Source organism: Passer domesticus, chromosome 6, assembly GCF_036417665.1.
Source record: "Passer domesticus isolate bPasDom1 chromosome 6, bPasDom1.hap1, whole genome shotgun sequence".
Lineage (NCBI taxonomy): Eukaryota > Metazoa > Chordata > Aves > Passeriformes > Passeridae > Passer > Passer domesticus.
In genome coordinates, this window is record NC_087479.1 from 44,626,035 (window position 1) to 44,645,966 (window position 19,932).

Genomic DNA, 19,932 nt, shown 5'->3' on the forward strand with positions numbered 1-19,932 from the left:
TCACCCCTACAACTACCGATATGTTCAAAGTGCCTCACTACATCTCATTAAAGATTTTACCTGCACAGTCCTAGGGCCTTCTCTTTAACTGGAAAAGTAGGTATTTCTGGGCTGAATTACATACAATCAATTAGTAAATTAAATATCTTTGATAGTGGTGATGCTACTAAACAGCATGACACTGTTTTTGGAGTTGTTGTTCTCCACAGAAATGATTAGGGAAAGAGTTTATTTCCAGCCCTTCCTCAGGGTACACACTCAGCAAGGAGAAACTGGCAAAAAGCAACAGCAGCTTTTGCTCTCTGTGACTCTGGGCCTTTCCACCAAATGCAAAGGTACTTGGCATAATGGGAAGAAGCTGAGATTTTTCAGTATTCTAATCTCTTACTGTTTGAGAACTGCTGTGTTTTCACTGCTAGGCTTTGTCACTTAAAGGTCAGAAGTTCCTTTGGAAAATCCCTGTTCCACAGCACTGAACATACTTCTGGGAAAATTTCACTGGGATTGTTTGGTGCATTTCTTCACAGCAGCTTGGAAAAGTGACAAGTGTTCTGAAAAACATGGAAATGTGCAAAAAAACTCTATTTCACTGAAAATTTGCTACTATCAACAAGAATATCTACTTTTACCTGCGTATTGACTTGGCTGAGGTTGCACTGCAGCTTAAAAGGAATCACCTGAGTTTCAGTCCTCCAAGTGGATGTAATTATTTCTCCTCAGTGATTATGGCTGTGGAAGCCCCTCAAAGGCACTGGGGCTTGCAGGTGTTGTTCAGGAACCTAGTATGTCCTGCAATTTTGTTGGACACGTTGATGGGAAGGCAGGAACCTGGCTTAATTCTGCAAGAGTCTCTAGGACTTGGAACTCAAGAGTGAATCCTCTGATTTGCAATAGAAAATGAGAAAGCAAATTCATTCCCAGAATAAAGATGACTGTCCTTAGCCCAAGTGCCAGCACCTCAGCTTTATGTATTCTGCTTTCCAGCTGCAGTGCTGTGAGTTCCTGAGCCTCAGCTGATGAGTGAGGCTCTGTTAAGTCACACTGAATCTGCTGGTGTCTCAAGACATCAGCCTTGTCTTGTCTGCAGACTATATCACAGCTTTTCCAGGCTGGTAAAATCCCAAGTCCAGCAGTCTCTGCTGCTGTTTCTCCACCCCAGTTCAGCTATCCCACTTGATACAGCCAGCAGCTGCTGGGCAGCACTGCCTTGCATTCTTTCAGTGGCTCACAGAAAAGCAGGTAGGTGAAGGATCACTGTTTTCTGGGCCTTACCAAGACAATAAGGCTTTTGAGAGTTCAAATCCTTCCTTGAAAGATCCTGGAGGCAACCTTGGGCAAGTTCCCTCACCAGGCAGGGAGGGTTGTTCCTGATGCCAGCCTGGGTCTATGTGAAGTAAAAAATGGAGCACTTCTCTGGAGATGGATAAACGGCCATAATGGCTCTGGACTGAAACAAAATACAGCATACTCTTACAGGCTCCTGGCAAGAAGCAAAAAGGAGCTTCTGTACTTGGTACCCAGGCAACAAAGCTAATAATTAAAAACAGGCTACTTGTTTTTTCCTAATGCAAGATTCTCTTTCTGTGGCTTTAATTTTCAAAGTATGCAGAGCTCCTATTACCTCAGCATTAAGTGCTATTGTATTATAATGCACAAACAAGGCTATGTGTGTGTGTGTATATATACATGACTTCTTACCAGTCTCATTAAATAGGGATTAGCTAATAAAGTCTGAATGCAGTCCAGTCTGCCTTGCATGAATACACTGAGTCCTGCCTTTGGAGAAAACATCCTGAGCAGAAGCTGTTTGAGATATGGTACAGGCACTGGAGTGCTTGTCTGAGGAATGTTGCTAGAAAAGGCAGGAGAGCAAGCAGAGGTGAGGGGCTTTGTTATAGGTCACAGGCATGCTCTGGCAGAGCCAGGAACAGCACACAGCACTTGAATTCCAGGCCAGCATGCTGGACTAAATATCTTCTCAGAAAGTCTTACAGATGTCGCCTTGGGAATCAGCCGTCCTTCCTAATTTTCAAAGCTGAAACAATTCTGAAGGTCCTTTAAAGCCAGGGCTGGCAATTGCTGTCTAAAGAGCTCTGACATTCTGTGAGGGCATCCATAAGAAGCTCCCTACTCCCACCAAAAGAGAAATAAAGCAGAACCAAAAGGCACAGCCTTGAACAGAGTTGAAGCATTACCAGTTGCCTGTGACCTGCCTCAAGATAGAGATCTCCTCCCCAGCAGGACACTCAGCCTTTGGTTGGGCAGAGGAAAAGCACTGCCTGTAATCATCTCAAACATTTGCTGACCTTCCCTCTGGTGTTTGCCATCTGGAAACTCTCAGAGTTTCCTCTCTGCATGTGCTTTTTTCTCCCTGCCACTGCACTTCCTTCTACAGCCTGTGAGGCAGATGTGGTTTTTTATGTGTATTGAAGGCAAAGGGTATTGCAGTTTCTGTGTTAAAAATCTAAACCTTCCATGCTGAATAACCCCTCCAAGCCTGTGTCCCTCGCTTCTTGCTGGATCTTACTGAAGAATAATACACTGGAAAGCAGCAGAGACTTTGGCCCTAGGAACCCACTGCAAATATACATAAAGAGAACAAGGAATGGAAAGCAGGAAAGAAGCCTGCTGTAATTATCCAACACAAAGAACACTAAATAATAGAATAATTTCCTCAGGAAGAGATTATAGAGGATTGTGTGCAATGTCTCAGGTCTGAAGGGTTTAAAAATTCACCTTAGAATGAAAGTCTAATTAGGAGGCTACAGCTGCAAAGACAAATGGTTATTTCACAAATCCCTCATTAGAGTTGTTTGGAAAAATACTAGTTTGTCTTTAGAAATAAGAATAATCATTTTCCATTCTTTAATCAAAATTCATTTACATTGAATTTTGTTTTGGATGAAGCCTCAAGACAAACTTCAGTTTTTTTAAATTCTCTGAGGTCTTTTCACTCCAGTCTGAAAGCATGAGCAATGTAAAGTAAAATGGAAGTTTTTCCTAATGTCTTCATTCATTTTCCTTTCTGGCCTCTGCCAACTAGTTTTGATGTTTTCTGTATTTTTGCTCAGTTTAATTAGAAATATGCAGGCCTTTGTAAAATATTTATATTAAAACTATTAGTACACCTACAAAAGCATTGAGTAACTGACAGGTAGTGATGCTTTCTGAGAAGCAAGTGGATCTCATGCTTATGATTCCTTCTACTGTTCGATTTAATCAAGAGAAGACAAAATGAGAACTAGTAAGTCATACTTAAGCAGAAGTTTCCATGGCTGAATGCTCCAGCTGTGTTATATGTGAAACCACACTTTGTGTCACAATTTGTGTTCTCACTTCCCAAGAAAGTAAAGACAAATAAAAGAGGAAGGGATGGAAGAGAGACAAAACTGGAGAGGTTGTAAATAGCAGTTTTAAAATGCCCTTGTTGCACAAGTCACTGGTTTTCACCGGGCATCCTCAGGGCCTTGCTCTGCCAAGGCCCCTGCAGGGCACCGTGAGTTGATGCTGTGCACCAGAGCAAGGCGGCAACACAGAAGCATGGATCTCTCAGGAAAGGGGCTTCCCAATCCAGCTCATGCTGCTTCTGCTTTTGCCTGGCTGCTCCATGGCTCACAGCCTCTCAGGCTGTGAGCCTGGCACTGTGACAAGAGCTGCCAACAGAAGAGAGTGGTTTCAAATGTACCTGGGATGTTGGAGTGGGCATGTCCAGCACAGGTCCTCCAACAGGAATGCCCTGAGGAAGGGGATGCCAGCATCCTCACCATCTTCAGACACCCAAACTAGGCCTCTTGCTTTCACTTGCTGCTCAATGTAAGAATGCAGCATCCAGAGCACTAACAAAACTGCAGTCTCCCACTGAAATATTTATTCATAGCAAAGAGCTTCTATCTCAGATGTCAGACTTCCTGGTAATGTTTCACTTTTATCTTCACCTGTGGGAGACCCAGGCTTTCAGAATTCAGCTGTAAATTAAGTCTCTGGATACAGCTTTTTCTCTCTTTTGGACTCTTCCAGTATAGGTTTGCATCAGATACATTTTAGTACTCCTGCCTTTGGCATAAGAAGCAAGTTCACACTACCTTGAGAACCTTATATTCTTCTGTCAAGTCTTGGACTCCTCATGTCAAGTCTAAGTCATCACTGAACAGTGCAGTGGACTAGAAATCTTGGCAGGGATCTGACCAAATCTGTAAGTTAATTACTTTCTGTTCTCACAGAATATTTTGCTCCAGGACTAACCTTACCTCCAGTACTTGTGTATCACAGGTTGCTTCAGTGGTAGTGCAAGGCTGGCATTGTGCATCTACTGAACAAGTTTTGTTTGGGAAAGCTGCTGGTATTGCATCACTGCACAGGCTCTGGCAAAACTGGATGCTCTGTGAGTACAAGCTTGCTGACTCTGAAAAGTGTAACAGGATGATGTGTTTGGCTCAAGAAACACATGTAAAATTGCACTGGGCAGGAGATGCAGGAAATGGGGCTTTAAAAGCTCATCTCCCCTGGGTCACACCAGAGATGACCCTGTGGATCTTGGTATGCTGCCAGCTGAAGCAGCAGTAGGTGACAGCTCTTAAAGAAGCTACTTTAAAAGTTCTAAGTGGTGTTCACCAGAACCCGACCTGAGGGAGCAGGACTCAGGGTCTAGTGGAGCTCAGTGGAGCTTCCTACTTGGTTTATCCTCTTCTTGTAGAGGGAGTTCAGTGGGTCAACAGCTTATTTACACATTTTTGACCCAGAAATTGCAACATAATTTTGCCTATGCTGACTCTGATCCTTCCCCAGGGGAAGCTTTGGTCATAAGCTTCTCCTACAGCTCCCAGTGGCTTTCAGGTCACTGGGAGTGAACTCATTGGTCTTCCCTGCATCCTCCCTGAAGAATGAGAGGTTCCCTGAAAAACCAGGACCAGGCAGTTGATATAAAGGCCAACTGCTCTTTGTGTAGTATTTCTAATCCTACAGAAGCATAATACAGAAGATAAGGATGTCACTCAAAAGGGGAAAGGTAATTTTAATAGTGCTTTCTCCTCAGGCCCTAGCTAAATTACAGATTTCTTGGCTTAACTGTTACCTGCCACCAATACAGAGCAGAAGACTGGTCACTGCCCTTGTCACCAATGCATTCATATTTTTATTGCATCAAGATTTCTGTGAACAGTGCAAGCACTGATGAGTTACTGAAAAGTTGTTAGCCCTGTCTCCTCTTTCTAGGACAACGCTATTTGGATGCTGCATTAAGGTATAAGGAAAGGACTGCACAAGCTCTGTAAGCGAATGATAAAATAGAACATTTCTGGCCCAATAACCTGAATCTGTTCTTCATTCAGCTCCTGTGTGCCTGACAATGGCTGCAGACTTTGCTTTTTCTTTTTCCATGCCAGTTTCCCCCTCCTGTTGCCGGAAGCCCTAGGAACCTTCAGTTGATGGCACCAGTTTGTTTACCAAGCGTGTCCTGTGTACACACACATTAAAAGAAAGCAACTCTCTCTTTCCAGGCCATTCAGTACCTGGATGTCCTTTTCAGCAACTGATTTTGGCTTCAGTATTTGAAAGCAAATACTCTGTGGAGCGAGCATGACCGACTGGACTCAGAGTTTGTGGGGCAGCTGATAAAGATGCTGGGCTGACAAAGGGAGGCAATCAGCCCCTGGGGCAGCTTCCATGCAAGGCAAACCACCAGTCTAACTTCTGTGCCTCCAGCTCTCAGTGGCTCCCCTGTCCTCAGCCTTAAGAAAATCAAAGCAAACTCTGCCTTCCAAGGTCACACCTGGGTTTCACTTGTTTCACACAGTGCAGCTTCCCTGCACTCACACAAGGCTATTGGAGTATCTGATTACACAACAAAAACAAACAAACACCAAAACATTCCCCCCACACCAACACATTAGCTCGGGGATGCCTTGATTAAAAACTTCTTGAGTTTTTGTCAGCCTAGTTGCTCCTTTTGGGGTTGACCTGAACTCTCCCTCCTGCATGCTAGAGGGCAGATGTGAAAACCACTGAACTTGAGAACAGCTCAGCAATGTCTGGATGCTTTTGATTAAAATGGGATGATAGGAGGAATCCAGGGGAGAGACCTCTTTTTAAGCTGTGAAGAGACCAAACTAAAGGCCTCCTGGGATGTATATCGGCGTTCAGTCCTGTGCTTGCTGCAGTGACTGGGGGGACATCTTCAGTCGATGTAAGCAATAATACAGCATGGGCTGTGAGCGGTCCCTGCTCAGTGCCCTCCAGGCACTGGAGCTGGGATGTTTCCTGATGGCCCTTGACGAGATCTCCATCTAAACCCCTGCTCTCTAAGCCGCAGGGAGACTGTGCAGTTTATGGTTAATGATTAAGATGTCCTTCTGGGAGCCGTGACTCTGCCTGGAGGCACTGGTTTGTTCATTAACACACGTTTAAAAACAGATGTCAAGGACATTCCCCAGAAGGCACACGTTTAGTGTGGTTTTGACCCAAAGACACAAGTCTCTATTTCTCGTAGGGAAGGAATAGTTTCACTTCCAGTGAGTGAGAATAGCAAATTTTCAGACTGCATGCTGAGGGTATTTTCTCAAATTCCCACAATGCATCACTTAGGAAAATGACTCAGTACAACACAGAGCTACGGAAGAGATGAGAATGGTGAGAGGGACATCTCCAAAATGTCAGCCCTGAACACTCCTGAGTCTCCATACAGAAAGCCTTTTAAAAAAGGCACAAAGGTACCATTTTCCTATTAAACAACCTGGAGACTGGGATGATAGGGCCTAATCTTAAGTAAACAAAGATGAACTATTGCACAAATTGGGCAACAAACAATCTGGGGCACCAGCATAGTATTTATTTCTAAAAAAAAAATTATTTCTAAACCCTGTGTGCACACAGGGCATGCCGCAATCTGTACCACCTGAATTCATTTCAGGACTCCTCTTATTTATAGTTTTCAGTACTCATTGAAATGTAAGTATTTCCAACTGCCAGTCTTGCTTTACTAAAATTAAAAAAAAAACCTGTTCAGTTGCTGCCCTTGAAAATAAGGGTGCAAGAAACATTTGCAGGCTTCTTTTGAGTGAGAGTAAGGAAAATTCAACATACAGTCAGATGCACAAACATGCCACTCTGGTGAGGCTTGAGTTTTCCAGGATGTGCTCAAATTTCATAAGAAATTAGTGGTCTTATGATAGGATCTTTAACTGCTGAGGCACCAAAAAACACTCAACAGATTTCATTTTTTCTCTCACCCTTGCCCAGCTGTCTTTGGATGGCAAACCCTCCCTGCAGGAGCACAGCTGGCTCCAGGAAAGGGCAACAGATGGGTTTGTTGCCAAAGCTCTTTGGGCCATGGTCTGAGTGAACCTGTGATTTTATCTCTCTTCAAAGAAGAACAGTGAAGTCAGTGCTTGGCCGGATCCCTGGCACATGAAGAAGCCCTCTCCCTGCAGGCTCATTTGGCCACCATAGCATTTCCTCCTTTTGCTTACATTGCTTCTTCCTCTCCCCACCTCAGCCCCCACACGTCTTTTTTCCAGCATAGTATTTCCTGCCACGTTGTTATCCCCATCGGGACCACAGCAGGATATTTCTTGAGCCAGGAGCTGAATGGTGCATACACCCCATTGAGAAATTCCTTCCCTTTGGCCAGAGGAGATGTTGCACTTGTCCGAGCTCCACCGTGCTCACTGCAGCCAGGGGTGCCAGCAGGGCTGTCTGGAGGGGTGGCTGCTGGGCTTCCCCTGCATCGGCAGGAAGAGGAAGCTGCAGGAGCAAGTGTGAGAGCTTCGCATCGGCTGCGGCAGAAAGCCGGGCTCAGCGCGCTGGGGATGCGCACAGTGGGGCACTGGTGGCTCCTCAGCAAGGAAAAGCTGAGCCTCGGCTCTCCTCAGCTTTGACACAGGCAGGTGTGCAGGGAGACAGGGCTACAGACTAAGCAACGTGGGCCAAACACACTGCCTTTGATCCCTGTGCCAAACCCTAGAGGCATAAGGAACTCAGACTTCTGTTTCTCCAATCTGTTATCCCCCTGCCACTTTCCCAACCTCCTGGGTTATTTTCAAAAACCCCTCGTTTTAACCCAGTATTGGAAATGTTATGCTGCTACCAGGTAGCACCTTTGATCTTCTCATTTCTGCCCCAGCCACAGGGTGGTTGGATGAAATGGTTTCCTAGCAGGGTCTTTGGTGAGAAATGGTTTGTAGGGAGATCAGCTGCACTCCCACATGGAGTAAAGCTTCTGCCTGCAGCTAATGAGCAATACCAGAGCTCCACAGGTTTAAATTCTCTTCCTTCTTTATAACAAGCTTTCTGGTGAGTTCAATCAATGTGCCCTTATCTCTTGTATGAAATAATACTCACCTCCCAGCTAGTTTGTTGTAAAAGGTAAATCAGTCATGAAGTCTCTTAGCTTCAGTGAGGAGAGCCTTGGAAAAGGAGATAAGTGCTGTGTGGGGAAGCAGATGCTTATCTAGAGCCAAGCAGACCTTAGAAGCTGCCAGGTCAGGCTGCTGCTGTGTTCTCCAGGGGAACTGACTGCTCCTCCTTTGAAAGGTTGTTGTCTTGGTGATGCTGCCGTAGGGCCTGCAAGAGCTGACACAGTGACACAAACATGACACCTGGTCCCCTGCCAGCTTCCTGCAGTTTGTTTTTTTAAACACATATTTGCATTTTGTTTCTGTGGGGTAAATACAGGGGGAAGGAGGCACAAATTCTGACTGCTGGCTGTCAGGACAACTCCCTGCTTTGCTTGCCTGGGTGGGGCCGTGGGCCACCACCACCTGATGAGACTGGGTGAGGACCATATGGCAGTGGTGTGACATCACACGAGGAAGCAGACACAGAGCTGTCCCAAGCACACACTGCTTCTGTCCTGGCAAGCACAGAAAGACTCTTAAACCACACAGAGAAGCTCCCAGAGGGATCACATCCCCATGCAGTGTGTGAGTGGTGTATGGGGGGACACAGCTGCATGGGGGCAGGCACAGCTTGGGGTGCTTCCTGACTCCCTGGTTTTGACCTCTCATTGCATGTGAGGGTTTACTCTTGTCTGGGGCTCCAGTTTGAGTGGGAGGTGTTGCCCAGCATCAGGTCCTGTGTGTCAAAGACAAAGTTTGGCATTTCTGGAGGAGTAGGGTGCTGTATTCATAGGAAATACTTCTGAAAGAATATTGGCACAGCTGAGAGCGGTTGTCAGGCACAGCAGCTTCTGTCCAAGGTCATCAGGAACATCCTGATGAGGGATTGTTCTTATCAGAACTGCTTTGCCTAGGTCGGATTAGGAACAATCACATGCTTGTTATTTGCAGAGAAGATGCATCGCTGGTTTTCCCAGCAGCAGCCACTGGCACGCAGGGATGGTGGGGGAAGGCTGGGGACAAGCAAGTGGGCTGTTCCACCTCAGTGGCAAACAGCACCGTACCATCACTGTCATGGTGCTCATCCAGGAGGGTTAGAGGCATCCTGGATTTGATTTTTCAAGTCAACAGCAAGGGATAAACAGCATCCAGATCTGGTTTGGTCCTCAGGAGGTTTCACTGGCGCCTGAAGATGCCCACCCGTGCCAGGAAGGTAGCAGAGGGTACACAGTCAGCACTTTTGACTCCTTCCCATGACAGCCCATTACATTTTGAAAGATCCCCACTCCCCAGTCCAGCAGCTGCCACTGTCCCCAAGGACAGCTGCACAGGCCAGGAGGAGGGGACCCCAGCAGGGGACAGGGCAGGGAGCTGCCAGCCTGGCCGCTGCAGGCAGGGCAGGGAGGACTCACATTTGGCAGAGATTTTGGGTGGCTTTTGTTTACCCAAAGGGCCCATGTGGGGCATGAGAAGCACAGTCAGGAATGACTTCAGGGTCATGGTGGGAGTGCTGCCAAAGGCCCAGCAGTATGGAGAGCATGGGAATGGTGGGGGAGATGCCTGAGCTCAATGCACAGCTCATGATCTGGGCAGCTGCCTTTTGTCTCTTCCTTTCAGCTGAGGAGACACGTCTGGAGAGCAGGACTTGCACTGCACAATGACTGAGCTGGCAGGGACGGGGAGAGCCAGGGCTCCACTCCCTCCCTTGCCATGGAAAGCAGGTGCTTAGAGAGGAGGAGGGAGGGAAGGGATATGGGAGGTTTGCCAGGCACCAAAGCAGCTGGCAGATCCTGGGGAGGAGACATGTGGCACGTGTGAGCAGATTAACAAGTTGAGCCGATCAAAGGCTGCTCAATCCTGCATCCATGTGCCTGGGCTGGCTGCCAGCACCTCTGAAATTATTTTTCCTGGCCAGCATCTGAAGGAAGGTGCCATTCAATGTGGCAAATCCACAATAATTTTGTTTATACCAGCCAAGCCTTGTCTGAAGACTCTCCTGGCTGGGACCATGTCTTGGATGCCAGATCTCTCAAAGTGTTCAGTGACACCTCCTGGCTACCTTCAGAGCTCCCTGCATGGCAGATAGCACAGGACACTGTGGCTTAGCAGACTTGTAACTAAATGCTGAACTGGTTTGACCCCAAAATTTGTCTCAGGAGATGAACCTCAGATTTACCACAGTCTGAGGAGATCTATCATGAATGTAGAACAAAATGGATCTAAGAACTTTGGTGGTCAGGTGTGCTTGAACTGGACATGTTGCTTCAAGTCCACTTACATAGTGTTTTGCCAGGGCTACATAAACATTAAATAAAGAAGGTCCCTTCAGGCCTCTTTTTAACAGAAAAGCAAAGTGTGTGACACTTGTTCCTCAGGTAACTACAGGAACTCAAGGTAAGAAATCCCCCTCCTTCAGCCCCTCCCTCCCAGCCATTTGTAGGGAAGAGCTTGTCTTCATTGCAATGCATGAAGTCTGTGGAGAGAAACCCTGGTGATGCTGGGGGCTTCTGCTGGCCCCAGCTGAACTTGCACTGGGCCTTGGAGCTGGATCCTGGCTGCAGAAAAGCAGCTGTGCATTGAGCTCATGCAATTCTGCTGTACCTGCATGAGAGCCCAGCACAACAAAGACAAGCTTGGAGAAGGAAGCACAAACCATGGAAAACACAAGGAATAATCCCAGGTAACAAAGGTCTCTTGCTGAAGCTACTCAGACCAAAGGGCAAAGCCTTCATATCTTTATTCTGTGCTGCTTTCAGATGGTTCCCAGCTCCTGTGTATTTCTTGGGACTCTCCAGTGCACCACCAAAACTTTTTTTGCTACTTCAGTAGGGCATTCTGCTTTATAATCCCAAGAACATCATTGCCTGTAGTTACCACAGGCAGGCAGGAGAAGCTGTGTAAGGACTTGAGCCTGCAGCTCACTGCCAGAGCTATCCCAGGCACCCCCAAACCAGCTGAACACAGCCAGGACAGGCAATTGTACAGGAATGAACCTCCAATTCACATTAATAGCTCCAAACCTGAAATTGCCACAGGCTAATTATGGAAACTTTGAGGAGTAAAATTATCTTAATAATTTAACTGTGTAAACACAGTGACTCACATACTAAGGGTGGAATAACAGTCTCCTGAGCAGTGCTTTCACCTGTGAGCCAGAAGCTGGCTTCTCCACACCTTTGCCTTGAGATAGGGAAATCTGCATGAGGAAGAAAGGAAAGTTATGGCTCTGTGGTAGTACTTTGCTCCAGTGATAATTCCCTGGGTTTTACAGAGCTATTTGCCCAACTTTCTGTACTTCTACCCGAATTTAAATATTTTTTACTACATAATAATATATATTTATATAGAAATACCATGTATTTAGTTATAAGCCTCTTTTTTCATCCTCAACTCAGCATCCCCTGGCTGCATCTGGAATCACACCTTTGTCCATTCACATTCATGTCAAGGCAGAACAGCACCAGAGCTGGTGAACTTCAAGTGAAATCTAATATATTGTGTTTGGGAGAGAAAAATCGTCCACTGTAGAACACCTGAGCAGGTGGTTGTCTTGGGGTGATTAATGATGACGATCTATTCCATGGCGTGCCGCTTCGTGCCCCAAAGTGGCTGCAGTACCTTTAAGGTGTGTGGCCGGGGCAGGGGGGAGCCCTGAGCTCTTTGGCGGCTTTTCCCAATCCTCACTCCCCAAAAACAAAGTGCGGTGCAGTCTGCTTTTGCCTGGCTAGCTTGGTTTGGTTTGGTTAGCCCAGGCAAGAAGCTTTTCCCTTCCCTGGGCCTGCAGAAGCTGCAGCAGCAATCCTTCAGCTGCCTCTGAGGCGAGCGGGACAGCCCCCGAGCCCGAGGCAGGAGACGCGGCACCTGTGGCACAGGGGCCGCTCCGTTCCGGCCCCGCACCTCGGGAAGCCGAGCCGGGGAGAGAAATGAAACCAAGAGGCTCCAGCCCAGCTGTTTCCTCTGCTGTGGAGAGGAGGTCGCTGCCAGAGAGTCAGCAGGTTTTCATCTGTTGCCCGAACTGCTGCGTGAAGCTCCTGTTTGTTCGGGGATTTTGCCTGAGGGAGACGCCGGCGCCATCTTGTACCGCGGCTCACATCCTCAGCAGGTATTTTCCCTCGCATTTTGGGGTTTTGTTCCGGTGTGTGGGCGGGGGATGAGATCTGACAGTTTAATAGCTAGCATTATTTACTTTCTTTTTTTCCCTCGCCTTGTAGACATTCTGATTGTTAATAAACTGTTGGGTTGTGGTTTTGTTGGGTTCCCCCCCCCCCACTTTTGTCCATTAGTATTAAGTTCCTATTGGTGGAAATGGATTGTTGGAATCTTTTAGAGAGACGACTCATTCCAGAATGTCGCCTCCTAAATTTGTCTCTAAACCCAGACAGTGGTATATCCTCAAAGAGGCCAGAGAAGGCCTCTGCCCAGGGTGGCTGTCAGGGTGAGGGACATCAAAGAGCGCTCCTGCTGTGTGTGGAAATTTGGAGATTGAGCCCTAGAAGGGCTGAAATGGTCATGGATGAAAGGAGGAAGACCCCAAAGACAACCAAATTGCATTTGGCCTCTGCAGGAAGTGGTGGGCAGAGGATGACAAAAAGAGTTCTTACTTTCTGTTTTCTCATTGCAGCACTAAAATCCTGTTTATCTGGAGAGCTTCCACCACCCAGGACCCAACCTCCTGCAATGGCCTGGCCTTTGCACCTTGGAGAGCTGGACAAGGGGACACCTCAGCTCAAGTGGCCTCTGGGGACACCCCATGCCAGCTCACACACCCCAGCCCCTCCAGCCTGCAGTGCATCACAGCCTTCCTCTGCTCTTCCTCCTCCTAGCTTCCTTCTTCCTGCCTGCACAGGACTCAGGAGCCAGGCCTGTGCTGCCACCCAAAGACATTCTGCAGGGCAAGCAAACACGAGAGGAACTCTGCAAAGATGGGATGGCTGCAGGGTCACCCATTTCAACTGAGTTCCTCCCCTTCCCTCCCCTTTTCTATTGGCCTCCTTTAATTTCCTTTCCACACCAATGTAAGCCTCTGTGACCTTACTCTTTTATTTTTGTGATCCTCTATGCAAAACCCATCCACGCATTTAACAGATTTCTTGGGATGTGAAACCTTGTATGTCTTGTGACTTGGGCATAGTGGCAGGATTTTTAAGCAGTGCTACTAAAAAAAAAATACAAAACAAAGGAAGACTGGCGTTCCAACCCACACCTGCCTGTAGGCAAGTCAGAGGATGGTTCTTTTATGAGGGAATCTGCCACTTTGAAAGACTGGGAAATCAGTCACAAGACAGGTTGGGAATATAGAAAATGATAAATGGGTCTCTCTTATCACATCATGACAGTGAAACAGGTGAAAGGAAATTTTAAGCTGTGAAAATCTATTTTTCTTTAATTTATTTTTCCCTATGACTTGCAATGAGCATGCCCCAGAAATTCCCAAGGGCAAAAATACATCAAGATTCAGAGAAAGACTGAGTTGATATGGACAGCAAGAATATCAGGATTCATTAGAATTAATGTCAGTAAAAATGTCATCAGGTATATTAAACTCCCTGCTCCAGGGTGCAGAAAACATTTGAGCCATTAGATCCAGCAGGAGTGGGGAGAAGAAGGGTGGGGAGGCAGATCCAGCCTCAGCCCTCCCTGAGGATCCATCACGGGTTTCTGCAGCAGGCGGATGACGTGAGACAGGCACGTGTGTCTCACACGGCTGTTCCCTTGCACTGGGAGACAGGGCAGGGCCCCACAGCCACGGCCACCTTGGTGCTGCCAGGTTCTGGCCCTGCCAGTGCAGGGTGCTCGATGCTGGGAGCACCTTCCTTCCCTGCAGAAATTGCAGGAGGAGGTCAGAGATGAGCTGTGACCCTTGCGTCTGCAGCACAGGAGAGGTGCCCGTGCTCACTTTGGGGATGGCTGCACTGCCATGGAAAGCCTCTGTCTGTATCTCAGAGAAGAGAGGTGGAGTATGTATATAAATATATACATTCCCATTACCAACCTGTTCCATGCAAGCACAGTAGGGCTCACACCAAGACAGTTTCACTTCAATATCTCCAAAGCCTCTGTTTTCACTCTTACTGTAACAAATTTGGAAGTCCTAATAAGCCTGGAGAGGATCTCAATACAAATTCAAGCTCCCAGCTACATTTCTTGTTTGAGATTAGACAAATCAATCTTTTAGTATCTTTTTATCTTCTAATTGTGCATCCATATGGTTCACAGCTGCACTCATTCAAGGGATGCTGCCTGCCTTTAGGGCCTGTGTTCATGTGTTTCTGTTCACAGTCATGGGCTTTTGGGGAAGTCAGGATTGGGCTCTTATGCTAGCAAAGGGGCTGGTGTCACGAAGGGAAATTCAGGTGCTGTCTTTTGGTGGTATCACCCTAAAAACCTCTTCTGCTATGGTTCCACCCAGCTAATGATCTAGTGCTCTTGAACATCAAGCAGCATTAAGTCACCCTGTCCCCTTTCTCAGACTGCCTTGACCAGGCTGTGTGGAGGCCATGACCCCTCTGACCTTGCTGAGTTCTGCCCTTCCTCCTTGCAAGGTTTTCAGGGCCCTGTGGAGGGCTGGGAATGCTGGAATCCCCTTACACAAGGGCACAAACTCTGCCAGCTGCCTGCACTTGCTCCTTGGTGGCTTGAGGCTGTCACTTCACGTGCTCACACATGGCTTCAGCCCTCAGTCACCTCTTTGTGCCCCCCATCACAGCTGTTTCTCCAGCATGCAGCCATTTCCCACATCCAGTCCAAGCTCCCGTGGGTTTCTGCTTGCTACCCCAGGAAAACTTAGGGGCCAAATCAAAGGGGCATTGAAATAATGTGTAACTGAACACTTGTCAAGGAACTTGATATCTTGATAGCAACAAGTGGGAGCTGCCACTCAGGCTCAGAGCCTCAAGCCATCTAGTCAGCAGTGCTTTTAGGAGCAGCAATTGCTCCAAAATTGCCAGCAATTGCTGGCTGCGCCTGCAAGGAGCAAACATGCCTAAGAGCAGAAAAGGATTATGTGGCCCCCAGGAAAGCCATCAATCCTTGGCTGGTTACACCCCTAGCTAACACCTGGAGAACTGTGAGCTTGCACCAGCTCTGTAGTACCAGCTTGTCTTTATCCTGCTGGGGGTGCAACTCCAGATTTCTGGGGGACCCCCTTCTCTCTACCTCCAGCTGTGCTCCTGGGCACCGTGGCATAATGTGGAAAGGCGTTCAAAGTACAAAGCCTTCAGTTTCTTGCACTTTTCTACTGCCAGCCCATGGTGTCTGCAGATTGTGTGCAGGGAATAGTTGGTAAAAAAATGAAACACAAATTTGTAGTGGAGTTTCCCTCCACTACATCAATAATGCAGAGCCCAAAACTCAAATGTCCAGGAAATTGGTAGGGCACCCTTTTGAAAGCTAAAATATTTTGGGGGTTCTGGGCTGTCTGGTTGGTTCTGAGCCTTCTGATTGCTGATGGCAATTTTGGGGTCTTATTCATGTTGCAAAAGGCTAGCCTCTCATCTGGCTGTACCATAAGGCCTGGTGACTGCCTCACTCTGTTCCTCAGAGGAGTAAGAGAAGGAGTCATCTCCAGAAGCCACTACACATTTCTTCTCTGGGCTAGGCACCCTTTTTTATGGATACTGAGCTCACACCCTGTCTCACTTCCCACTTATGAGTGTTTTTCTCTGTCTTAGCATCCTGCAGGGAGCAGAGTGATCCCAAAGACTGGTCTGCTGCAGTTTGTGAGCACCCATTTTTGCCTTCCTGGACCACACACTGGAGTCTGGGGATGTGGGATGAGACCTGTCTCAGCAGCTGGATCCAGATGGGAAGGCAGGCAGGAAGGAAGGAAGGAAGGCAGGAAGGGAGGCAGGAAGGGTGGGCTGGTTCTGGTAGTAGGGCAGGAGTCCTGAATTCATGCTGCTGAGGTTCTTGGTCCTGTTGAAGGAGGAGATGGAGCAGAAGCATGGCTTATTCAGCTCAATTTGTAACAGCTCCACCTAAGGAAAATGAAGACAAGAGGAAAAGAGAGGTATGGATTTTTTATAGTGTGGTCGCATTGAACTTCTCGTCCTGTTCCTACAGTGGTGGTAAGAAAAGAAGGTATGTTTAGACCTGATGCCTTTGCAGTAGAGCCAGGGGGCCCATGGGGGATTGTGTGGTACAGCCAGGACTCCTGGCATAAATGTCCTGGCATCTAGTCCTGGTTCAGGCAGTGGGAAGAAAGAGCTGGAAAGAGCATGGCCTTGCACAGGAGCTATGCACAGCCCAGCCTGCGCTGCAAGAGGGAGAATAAGCATCAGCTACTTCCCTCACCCCTGGCCATGCAGGACAGGCTCTTTCAGATTTTAATCCCCCTCTTGCCGAGCTTTTCTTTCTGCCCCTGTCTCTTCATCAGAGAGGAGCAGCTGCAACCCTCTAATAGCCTCTAATAGTTTGTTCTTAGCAGCTGTCGGTGGTATTTTGGTGCTGCCTCCTCTCTCCTGTTGCTGAGGTGGCTATTTCCCCACTGCAGAGCTGCCTGCCTGGGCTTTCTCCTCCCCACTGAGCCGTGGCCAGCTGCAGGAAGGTCACTGGGGACTTCAGGAATTAATTTTACTGGAAACCACATCCAGTAACCAAGACACAGTCTGGAGTGGGAGAAGAAACTAGATCCAATTGGTCATATGGGAAGAAAAAAGTGTGGGAAAGGTTTGCAATTGCTTTTTTTCAATGAAAATTTAAGAGATGGGTAAAGGAGAAGGAAGTAAATTAAAACTGTTGAGCAGTGAGAGGAGAGATTTTGCAACAGTTTCCCCAGGACCTTGTCTGCCAGTGTTTTCACTTCTCTTAGTCTTGTATTTCAAAAGCTCTGGAGCTCCCCTTAATGCACAAGGAAACAAACCAAGGTCCCTGTCCCACACTGTGATACCTCTCCACCATGTTTTGCTTGCATCCCAAAGAGTTCATCTCCTCACTTCCCTGTTGTGCATCTCTCTGACTGGTCTAGTCCTGGCCCTGGTGCACACATGTGAAGAGCTTCTGTTGGAATAAAAACCCAAGATTTTCTGATACTTGGATATAAATGGAAGTTCAATGTTGCATGTACAATGTCTCTTATTGTGTTTTGCTCCATTCTGTTCTAGGTAATTTTGTTCTACTTTGCATCTCTAGTATTTTTGGACTCTGTTGCACATGTGGTGCACATAGGGAGACCTGCTGGAGTGAAAGGGGAATATTTTCTCTTACTATGATATAAATGGAATGTAGGAAGGGCTTATGTTTGAGGGAAAGAGCAGGATTTTATATTACTGGGATAAAAATTGAAGTGAAATGTTCTGTAGAAAATATATTGTCTTGGGTTCCTCTCTCTTTTGAGAATAAATTCCAGAAAAGACATTTCATTTGACTGTGTGCCAAATAAGATAGGAACTATTGGGTTGTGATAAGGCAGTTTAGTAAAGCATAAAAAGGGAAAAAAAGTTTTCTTGTATCTAAGCAAAGGGAAACATTCATCTCTAATTCCCATCAGTAAGGATGCTCTGGAAGGCAAACAATGTGGAATAACAAATGCGCTCTATTCCTTCTCCCTCCCTTAGCTTTTATATCTGAGCTGATGTCATATAGGTATGGAATGTCCCTTTGATTGCTTTGGGTCATCTGGCCTGGATGTGTCCTCTCCCAGGACCTTGCCCACTCCCAGGCCCTTCATGGGGAAGAAGGAATGCCACAGGGACAGCGCTGCTCAGCAGTAGCCAAAATGCAAGTTCTGTTAACTCCCACCTCCCATGGCCTCTTTCATTCTCTGGTAACTCAAATGGTGGTGCTTCTCAGGCACAAGTTGTCTTCTCAGGACCTGTTCCAAAACCTCTGCCTTCTGGCCAGCTCGTAATCTCTTCTAGGATTCCTAGGAAATAGGGTTTTCCCATTCGGGCTCATGGTGTGATCAATGCTACCCACTTACTCCATCTAGCGCTGGTTATGTGATGTGCTGGGGGATGTTTCCTTGGAACATCCTGTGTAGGACAGGCAGTTGTGGTACCAAAAGGAGTTGCTTCTGTCCCAGCAGCTCCTGAGGTGGCTTGAACTCCCTCATAGGCTGGAGTTTTCATTGGGAATATAGTGGGTTTCTGGTCCTCAATAATTCCAGCTCCAAAACTGTAATGGTTGACCTTAGATTTCTCCTGAGGTCCTTTGCCGGAGGCTCCAGGTAAGCCCCTGCTCCCTGGCTGCAGTGTAGGGTGTATTTTGCACCTCTCCATCTCCACAGCAGACACTCTCATTCCAAACAAACTCGTTAACTCACTGTCATTCACCAAAGAGAAATCACTCAGCAAGGTGGGAGCCAATATTGGTGAAGCCAGGTCAGAACAGGGCAAACATGGGGAAGGAGCAAGGTGGAGAGGCTGCTGCTTCATTAAATCCAGCATAACTCCGGAAGACTGGAGATTTGGAAAATCCAGCTGTCAGAGTCACAATGAGAACTGCTCCCTTGCAGGTCCTGGGAGAGGCCCAGCAAGCACCAGGCAGGACATGAAGGAAAAGGCTGAGCTCTTGAGGGGCTTGTAGGAGAGTAATTCTAGTCCCTTGCTGGACTTGGTGACACAATCCATGTTGGCTTGTGAAGCCCTTCCAGAGCTGCAGGCCCTTCATGGGCACAGCAAAAATGAATAGTCCAAGAATATGTGCTTTCCACCTGCTTTTGCTTTGCAGTTGTTTTAAATCTGCTTTCTCTATCAAAAGCAGTAGGATTTTTTTTTTTTTGGACAAGCATATCCTGCAGCAGCTTGATGCCAGCAGTGAATACTCTTTAATCTTTGCACACACGCTTCTGGAGCTGGATCCATAGTCTCAGAAGCACCAAAGCCATCCCATACCCTTTCAGTTCTGCCAGACCTAAAATCCAGGAACCTAGAAAGGCTTGAAACACTTAGCAGCAACCAGCCATCTGAAAAGCAGGAGTAGTTCTCTCTTTCAGAAGATGATGCTAAATTACATGGGGATTACAGGGCCAAGAACTCTGAAGGGAGGTGAGAAAGGATGGAGAATACCTTCCTGCAGTGCTTTCCTTCCTCCCTCATCTGGTTTTCACTCCTTATCCCACCTGGGCATTGATGAACTTCCTTGAGAAGTCTTGGATCGGTCCCATTTTCTCTCTCCAGCCTTGGAAGCTTGCTTGTTTCTCTCAAGTGATCCAAATCCAGCCAGATTTCCTCCCGAGAGCATTCATTAGGTGACTAACCTATGTCGGTGGAATTACAGCTATCTTTGATCCTGCTGTAGTTAGGAGGCAGGGCTGCATACCGTGTAGTGTGTCTAATTTAGATTTGCTTTGCATCCTGTGGCACTGAGCAGGGAATGGATCCCCTGGGAGCCTGATGTATAGAAAGCAACAAGTCCCCACTGGAGTCAGGGAGGAACAAAACAGTTTTCCCTCTTTGTGGAAAGTGCCATGGAGCAAACTCTTTGGTGCTTTATATTCTGATTATCTCGGAGTGCAGCCTCCTGCCTTGGTTTGCAGTTGTGGCACGTGAGAGGTGAGCTGGCACCTCTAACCTGACCAGGAGGAGCTGGTTCAGCTGAGCTGCTCCCAGAAGTGATGGAGACAGGCAGCACTTCCCAGACAATCCCAATATGGCCTGCAGAG

At 47.3% G+C, this 19,932-nt stretch overlaps 2 long non-coding RNA genes across 3 annotated transcripts; one reads left to right on the forward strand and one right to left on the reverse strand.

Annotated features, from left to right (window-relative positions):
- Positions 1-53: 53 nt before the first annotated feature.
- Positions 54-11,981, reverse strand: LOC135303362 (uncharacterized). The gene is made up of 3 exons (XR_010364848.1): positions 11,434-11,981; positions 8,335-8,565; positions 54-551 (listed from the first exon to the last, which is right to left on the reverse strand). It is a non-coding gene; the product is annotated as an uncharacterized LOC135303362 (long non-coding RNA).
- On the forward strand, positions 10,777-19,005 carry LOC135303361 (uncharacterized). 2 transcript variants are annotated; one of them, XR_010364846.1, is made up of 3 exons: positions 10,777-11,010; positions 11,087-12,432; positions 12,952-19,005. It is a non-coding gene; the product is annotated as an uncharacterized LOC135303361 (long non-coding RNA). The 2 variants fall into 2 exon arrangements; XR_010364847.1 differs by having other exon boundaries at positions 11,726-12,432; positions 12,952-19,004.
- The last annotated feature ends 927 nt before the right edge of the window (positions 19,006-19,932 follow it).